Below are 8604 nucleotides of genomic sequence, written 5' to 3'. Positions count from 1 at the left end.
GGACGATACGGACTGGATTGCAGAGGCTGAATGTCAGAGTGTGTGAGACAGGTGCTGATTGTTATCCACTCAAGCAGTTCTTCCTGATGCCAATAGGATGAGCAGCCAAAGACATCCCGAAAGCCTGCGTTTTAAAACCATTTTACTTTGAGGCCCTTTCACAAAAACATGTTCATAATTTGACATTATCCAATGCACAATGGTACAGACTTTTCAAGGATGAGACACCCTCTAACTTGCATTGAATAAGTGTCACGACTGCTCCTCTGTTCAATGACTACCCGCAACTGTATACCAGAGCGGTTTCAGACACTGACGTCCGCCCATCCACTGGTCCCACAGCAGTGTCTGCATGTCTCAAATGCACAATATTGGCCTGGGACTCTCATCATCCCAGTCAGGGGCTTTAAAACTAGTTGGTCCCCAGGGACTTCGTACATTCAACTCCCAAAGGAGGACTATCTGATACCATTACAGAGTTGAATGGAGCTGGACTCTTTTGCACCTCCTAACCACAAACACACACATACACACACACACACACACACACACACACACATACGCACGCACACACAGGAACATGCACGCACACTGGGTTGACATTAGTTAGATTTCTTCCAGCAGGGAAAAGAGGAGATTGTCACCCAGCATATGCAGCATGTGGTCCTGATGAAAGTAACATGACCCAATCAACAAACTCCTTTCTTTCTTTCTTCCTCCACCACTCACCCCTCTCTCTCCCTCTCTCCCTGTCTCCCTCTCTCCCTGTCTCCCTCTCAGCAGGCCTTTAAGGAAAGGAGAAATGGAAGTGAGGGCCAGGAGGTGGGCAGTGGATAATGAGAGAGAATGAGAGCTCTTTAAGTGCATCACTCTATCAGTGCCATGAGAGGTGAAGAAAGGGGGGAATGAAAGAGAAGGAAAAAAAGGAAAGAAGCAAAAGGCGCCAGGTTATTCTCTGCCTGGGTTTGTCTGCTTCATCAGCAGACCCGAGCTAACAGGGCCTGGCCCATCACACATCATCTGAGGAGGAGGAGGGCAGGAGGGAGGAAGAGAAGGAGTCGAGGGAAGGATGGAGGGATGAGTGCAAGAGATAGAGGCTGAGGAAGAAGAGAATGGGGGAGAGGTGGAGACAGGAATGGAGGGAGGAGAATGGATGGAGAGAGGGAGTGATGGAGAGAGGGATGGAGAGGGAGGGCAGAGAGAGAGGGGGGAAAAGGAGAGGAGGAGAGAAAAGCAAGCAAGAGAGAAGAGGTGTGAGGAGGAGAGAACCGCAGGAGATGAGAGGAGAAAAGAGAAAGAAGCAAGGATAATTATAGAAGAGAAGGAAAGAGAAGAGAAGGGATGGGCAAGGAGGAGAGGAGAGGAGAGAAGAGGAGAGAAGCCTAGAAGGAAAGAGGTGACAGGAGGGGGATGGAGAGGAGAGGAGGCGAGGAGAGGAGGGGAGGGGGAGGGGGGGCTGGGGTGAGGGCTCTCTCTCAACCCTCTTCTGTATTCAACACCTCTGTTCTTCAGTGCTTGAGAGAGAGGACTCTCAGCTGCTCTAAGCCCCCGCGTATGTGTGTGTGTGTGAGTGTGTGAGAGTGTGTAAGTGTGTGAGTGTGTGAGAGTGTGTAAGTGTGTGAGTGTGGGTGTGGGAGACAGAGAGAGAGAGAGCAAGCACTCTCAGCTCCTGTAAGCCCCTCTCTGCTGGTCTTGAGTGGGTGGCTCAGACTCTCTCAGTGTGTGTGTATGTGTGTGTGTGTGTGTGTGTGTGTGTGTGTGTGTGTGTGTCAGGGAACATATCTGTATGTATATGAGCATGTTTGCTTTTGTTGATGTGTGTTTCAATGCACCTGCGGATGTGTCTGTGGACGTGTGTGTATGTGTCCGTAACTAAATGTTTGTGAGTGTGTGTCTAACTGTGTATGTGTGTGTGCATGTGTCTGTAACTGTGTGTTGTGTGTCTGTAACTGTATGTGTGTGTGTTTGTGTGTGTGTGTGCCTGTAACTGTGTGTGTGTGTGTGTCTGTCTGTAAGTAACTGTGTGTGGGTGTGAGTGTGTGTGTGTGTGTGAGACAGAGGTAGGAGTGAGAGCATGAGAGCTAATGAGGCAGATAGTGCTCGTGTCTTCGGTGTGAGGGATTATACTGGGAGATTACCAACCCTGCTCCACACCCCGTTACACACACACACACACACACACACACACACACACACACACGTCTCTCTGTCAGCACTGAACTCCTCACAGCAGGTCACGCCCGAGGCACCCGGGGCAAGAACGGCACACGCTGGCGAGACGAGCGAGGAGGATCTGACGCCCATGTCTACGCCCAAGGTCAAATACAGAATCACTGCTTGGCAGCTGCTTTAACACCAAGGTCACGGGTTCCATACTGATGACAATGTCTGGTGATGGCGTGTGTGGTGAAGGGCATGTACAGGTCTGGTAAAGGACATGTGGGATGTGTGTGTGTGTGTGTGTGTGTGTGTGTGTGTGTGTGTGTGTGTGTGTGTGTGTGTGTGTGTGTGTGTGTGTGTGTGTGTGAGCTCATGAAGCAGCACGAGCCCTGCCAGACCTGAGGGACATGGGGGACACATGACAACATACAGAGACTCTCCTCTTCACTGTTTTCTGCTGTTGTTCTTCCTTCCAGGTCTGCTACTCTGAAAGCTCACCACCACAGCGCCACTGCACAGAGGCCAAGCTACTGGAGGCTGCAGTGTCACTGCACAGAGGCCAAGCCATGGAGGCTGCTGGGTGGGAGGTCAGGCCTGAGAGAGGCCGTGGTGCGAATTACAGGGGGGTTTGGGCGGTGACCCCTCCATTTGAGTCTTTGCCCCTCCCAAAGAATGCAAAATTAACAGTTTGTACACATTGTGTAGTTCTTAAATTATATATATATATATACTTATAAAGATTAGACTTGGAAAGATTAAGAAAGATACAAATATACGTATAAAGATTTTTGCATTCTCCAGTTGAGTTTGAATGTTGTGTGGTGTTTGTGTATGAGAGCATCAATTTTTTCTTTAAGTACTTAAAGTTTGAACAGCAGTGAGCGGTGAACAGAACTGGGGTCAACCACGATTACTCAGATCAGAGGAATGTGCAATAATTCTAAATCATCTGTGCCTACAAACGGAGGGATTAAGCATCCTCCACACCCCTAACACCATCAGAAAGGAGGCTGGGAAGAGAGTGTGGCCCTGTGCCAAGAAACAGGTGAAAGCATTCAACCATCAGATGGATTAGACGTGAGTCATTATAGTCTTTGTAGGTGACAAAGAAACCAAGACCATAAAAGATTATGCAAATACTGCGACATCCATTTGTCTCAAACCCTGTTACTTGGCATGCAGTCGTCCCTATGGAGAGTAGAGGGGGGACGCAACGACACATGTGTGTGTGTGTGTGTGTGTGTGTGTGTGTGTGTAAGTGTGTAAGTGTGCAACGACACATACAGGTTAACAGATCAATGAAAGTGAAATGGCCTTAGAGTGGCAATTACAAACACAAGATGCATTGAGTTTCTGATTACGTCACGTGGATGGGTCATTAAATGTGCTTCTTACTCTGCGCGAAGCATCCCACATATAGGAATACTCAAGGCTGACTTTAAGAGATCCACACTTAAATGCAGGGGGGAAATGAAAATGTCGGATTAACACTCAATTTCAAGAGCAAGCTCACATTCGAACGGAAGTATTGCATTACCCCACGGGCAACATGTTTCACGACGGAAGCCTGCATCTATCTAGGAAAGCTACCGTCTGTTCATCCAGGAGGGGTGATGGCACTGTCCATGGTGCTGAAATTTCAATGAGCCGACTACCTCACGGCTCGACGCATAAATTATGATACCGAAACAAACAAAATCGACTTTCTGCCCCTATTGACGTTACCAGATGTATCCTATGCTGAACCCGCGACGGTAGACTATTTTGTTTGCAATATTGTGCAAGCCCTGGTCTCCTACGCATGCTGTCTACCAAGAACGTTTCACACCTCTCTTTCCTCACGATGCGAGAACTAACATGTTACAAATCCCACGAAAAACTTGACAGCCACATGGGAAGCTTGTTGACACAAAAGAGAAAACATTGTCTCTTGATATTGCGCTGTTATTAAACCTACAGTCACCCCCTCGCGCCGTCGTCTAGTAAACAGAATACTTGGGATTCTCAAGAGAGCGCGCGTTGAGACATTAATTTGAGCACTCACACAGTCGGTTACATACCAGCTTTGTTTCGCCGCTCGCTCCGGCATATCTGTGAGGAAACCTCCGCATACACACAGCAAAACTTCCGTTAGAATAGGGACAATGAATCTTGAACGTGACAGTAGGAAAGCAGTGGCGGGTAAAGTCGCTGTAATGGTAGCAGACAGCTAATGAAATATTTCCACCCGTCGCAGAACACGAGTCTGTTTGCTGGTTAATTTTGCGGCTCTGGAAGGAGACCCCATTACGCACCCCAGTGGGCTAACGTATAGTGGCAAAAAAAACGGGGTTTTGACTGAAACTCCACATAAACAGAATTCAACGCATATAATATGGGCACTGCACTGGGGTACAAAAAAAATTAAGGTCGTAATATATGAGCGTATCTATATTCTGCGTGATCATATTTGTTCACAAAGGATGTGGGTGATGCTTTCGGTATGTCTGAACACAGACCACGTCTCTCCAACACTAGTTTATAGACTAATGTAAGCAGGACACATCACGCCTGCGGGCACCCTATTAATGCTAAAATACCACCATCCCACGCAGGCCTGTAAGGAAGAGTAAACGGCGCGCTTGGCCGACGATACGACAACACAAAATCCTTTCTTTGAATAACCGTGCGACCAGGCTGATATATCCCAGACAATTCCCGCTGCTTCATTGCAACACTAATGCAGTTGAGCAGCTATTTACACACTCAAGTGCCATTTACTGCGTGTAGCAAAACATAAATTAAAGAACTCCCATCCTCTTATTTGGGTTATTTTAGGGGTAGGCACCAAGAGGTTGTTTTCTAGAGACGCGTTTTAAAACTTGCTGTCAGGCTACGTCTGGAACAGAGAAGCCCAAAAGGCTAGGACACTTATCTTGACTCTCACAGGAAGACGCAAATCAATCCCAACCTGGAATTGCGAATATCGACCGACAGCATCAATTTCCACATTGTTGACGATTCTCCGCGTTTATCATTATGAGCGTGAGATTTAAATCGTGATACCCAACTGTCTATGCCCGTGGGATCTGGGAAACCGCACACCACAAAATCACCTAAGGTGAGAAACTGAACCGAAAAAAAGAAAATGAAAAATAAATGGTTCAGAATATTTTCAGAGTAGTTTATTTTCGACCTCCTGCTCATACATATTGGAAAACAATCATGTCTGAGATCTTTGCATCTCTCGTTCACACACACGCATACCATATGTAATTCCCACGCTGACAAACCGCGCACTCCTGCCCGTCTGCTCCTCAGCCGAGCATCTCCGAACAGAACAACTAACATGTCCACGTCCCCTCAAAACAGTGCGTTGGTTTTTATGCTTTCGGGAACGTAGACGATTTTAAGTTTATTTTGTTTACGTGAAAAGCCTACAATGGCTTGAGACAACGACACCTGACCGCCCTTAAGACTTACAACACCCGAGATACAAACCAAATGTCCCCGAAATGACACGGCATGCTGCAATGTTTTTGTCACGTAGCCAGTGGATCCCAATTCTCAAGCGGGCACAATTGCAAACACAAAATGAAAACAAAAACCAAAGCATTCAGAGTCAAACATCACATAAACACATCTGACTGGATCCTTACCTGTCTAGTTTCCCGAAATCCGTCTTGCAATCTGGAATTGAGGTCAAAGCGCTGTAAAAAGAAATTCCTGGATGTGGCGATGCGCTTTTCAGTTATTAATGTTTTTATCCAGTTCCCGGAGCACCAGTATGCAGTTTTTCATCCGCTGCTGATGCGAACGGTGCTAGCCTAGCCGTTCTACCTGCACCCCTGGAATAGACGCGCCAGCATCAGCACCGCACTCAATCCCGCCCACAGTGACACGCCCCACTTAGGCTACTTGGACCGAGGCGAGGGCGGAGTTGGCCAACTCGCTGCTCAATCCTCTGCTGCGGCTGCCGCTCTGCCGAATAACTCGCAGCTGCGCATCCCGCCCCTATACCAGATAGTATGTGATGGGCGCTTTGAATAACCACTTGCGGTGTCGATCACAAGTGCAATGCGTCGAGAGAGGAGGAGATCTGCATTTCGGGATGATAATTTGCTTCATTGTGACTGCTCTGAATTGCCCTGTTACCGAATCACACCTAGTAAAAAGCTAATATGCATAATTCATGATGTGGTCAACCGCTAGCACCCCTTCCCTTCCATCTGGAAGTATTTCCATTTAGGGCGTAGGTTTTATTTCTCAATTATTTTATTAAACTGAACACTAATTATTTTATTAAACTCGGCTGCATTTTTGGTAAGTACAACATATGTGGGAATATAGGAGATGTCGTTAAAGTGTGTACCTTGTTCTTGCGTTGCTCAGGATAATCTCCATGAAGGATAACCTCCAACAAACTCCAATTTCCTCGATAAATCTTTTAACGGTTTACGCCTGAATGGCAAGCCATTGCAATTCGGTTGTTTGTGGTCAGATTTAACCACAATAGCCGTGTGAAATGTACTTCAGAGACACACTTCACAAACGTTAATTCCTCTGGCTAAACAGTATTACAACTGTATTAACAAATAATGCTAAATTTGGCTAACTGACAATCCTGCTGATTGAAGACCTCTCGCGCGTATCCTCCTGAACAACACTCTGTAACGGTCGCCTCACCTGTTGCTAATCAACTCCTGGGCACAGTTAGCACGCGATTAACGTACACCTTGGCATAACGCTGTACAATCTACAGTTTATTCTGATTTATTAATGGTGTTTTTTTCGAAAATTTCATTTTAATTAGTTTGTGCTCAGTTCGACACTAGTGAACCCCGTTGTACCACCTTCCCAAAAGTTTCTTCTTCACATCCTTTAGTAACGGCAAACTGGGCTCAGCCTTTTAATTCACATTCACATCCTTTAGTAATGGCAAACTCAGCTCAGCCTTTTAATTCACATTCACATCCTTTAGTAAGGGTAAACTGAGCTCAGCCAATTAATTCACATTAAAATGTACAAATAGTGTAACTCATAAGGATCTGGACAGTGTTGCCAATTATTTAAGATTCAAGTAATCAGCTGAAATGACCAGTCTAACTTTATCACCTTGCCATCATAACCATGGTCATGCATAAATCATAATTGTATTCATATTTGTATCTACTGTCTTAGTCCCTGTATCTCTGATATATTTTATATTCTGATCATGCATTTTCCCTATTAAGTGGTTCACTGAGTAATATACTAGATTAAGAGAATAACAGTTATCTATTTCTGAGCGCGTAGCCTAATCTAGGCAATCAATGGGAGCTTTAGTGTAATCTTATTCCCATCAGACTCCAGGGACATCTTCATGTCCTGTTCTGCTTTGACTTAATGACAACCACATCCAAGATCTGGCTAGAGCTAATACTCTTTATAAGGCTTATCTTAGTATGACATAAACTAATGTCAATAGTCTTTACTGGTCCCCCCCCCCCCCCCCCCCCCCCCCCCACCACCATCACATCCTATTACGCTTACCCATGTGCCCCCCGTCCCCCCGTCCCCCTGTCCCCCAAACCCACTATGATAGTTGTGCTGCAGAACATTTATTTTGGTTAAAAGGGAGGTTTTATTTCCCCCTGGCAGCATCATCTATGTGCTTTCCCTGTAGTCCCTCTGTAATGCACCTTCCGATAATGTTCATTGCTAACAGTGCTACTACATCAGTCAAAAAAGGAAAACTGAGACAAAGCTGAATCAGCCACTGAACTCCCACACATCTAAACGGACTGTTATGATGATTCCTCTATTGGATCAGTGCTGTAGCCAATCAGAGGCAGGACAGGGCTTCTGCTCCAGAGCTGGAGATCAATTCCTGATGGCCCTCCTCCTCCTCATGCTGGCTTTGCTGATAAAGGCAATGGTGGGCGTCCTGTGTGAAGTGAATGCCGTTGCGTGACATAAGACCACATAAGCGAGACGATGTGCATGGAGAGATCAATATTTATACAGTGGTGCATCCACAGAGCTCATGGCTTTTAATGGGAACAATGAGCATCCAGGAGCCCCGAGAGAGATCTCCGTTAACGTAAGAATAGCTCAAGTCACAGAGCAAAGTGTTTCAGAGAAAACAAAAAGAAGAAAAGAAAACATGTTTCTTTGTAATGACCCTGTAATGGCTGATCAGGAGTAAATCTGGATCAAATCAGGAGTAGATCAGGAGCAGATCTGGAGTAGATCAGGAGTAGATCTGGAGTAAATCTGGATCAAATCAGGAGCAGATCAGGAGTAAATAAGGAGCAGATTAGTATCAGATCAGAGACTCTTCAGGACCAGATTAGGGCTAAATCAGGGCCAGACGGGGCCATTCACATTCTGTCTTGAGCTGTGCTCAAAAGAGCAATTGTTGCGGTCATAAGACACCAGAACAAGAGACAGTTCTCACATTCTTTAAATGACTTTCTAAGGTGG

The 8604-nt window shown here is 46.1% G+C and overlaps 1 protein-coding gene across 13 annotated transcripts in view; it reads right to left on the bottom strand.

The window, feature by feature from the left end:
- The window catches only part of LOC105895412 (neurexin-2), a 736614-nt gene extending 730440 nt beyond the window's left edge, over positions 1–6174 (bottom strand). For 6 of the 13 annotated variants that reach the window (XM_031585057.2, XM_031585051.2, XM_031585056.2 and 3 more), the window contains exon 1: positions 5799–6173. The gene's annotated coding sequence lies outside the window, so the exon portion shown is untranslated. The other 7 variants (XM_031585048.2, XM_031585052.2, XM_031585053.2 and 4 more) reach the window with 3 other exon arrangements.
- Between the last annotated feature and the right edge of the window lie 2430 nt (positions 6175–8604).

The sequence above is a fragment of the Clupea harengus genome, chromosome 18 (genome assembly GCF_900700415.2).
Source record: "Clupea harengus chromosome 18, Ch_v2.0.2, whole genome shotgun sequence".
Taxonomy (NCBI): domain Eukaryota; kingdom Metazoa; phylum Chordata; class Actinopteri; order Clupeiformes; family Clupeidae; genus Clupea; species Clupea harengus.
Note: the sequence above shows the minus strand (reverse complement) of the source record. Positions and strands in the feature narration are given on the sequence as shown.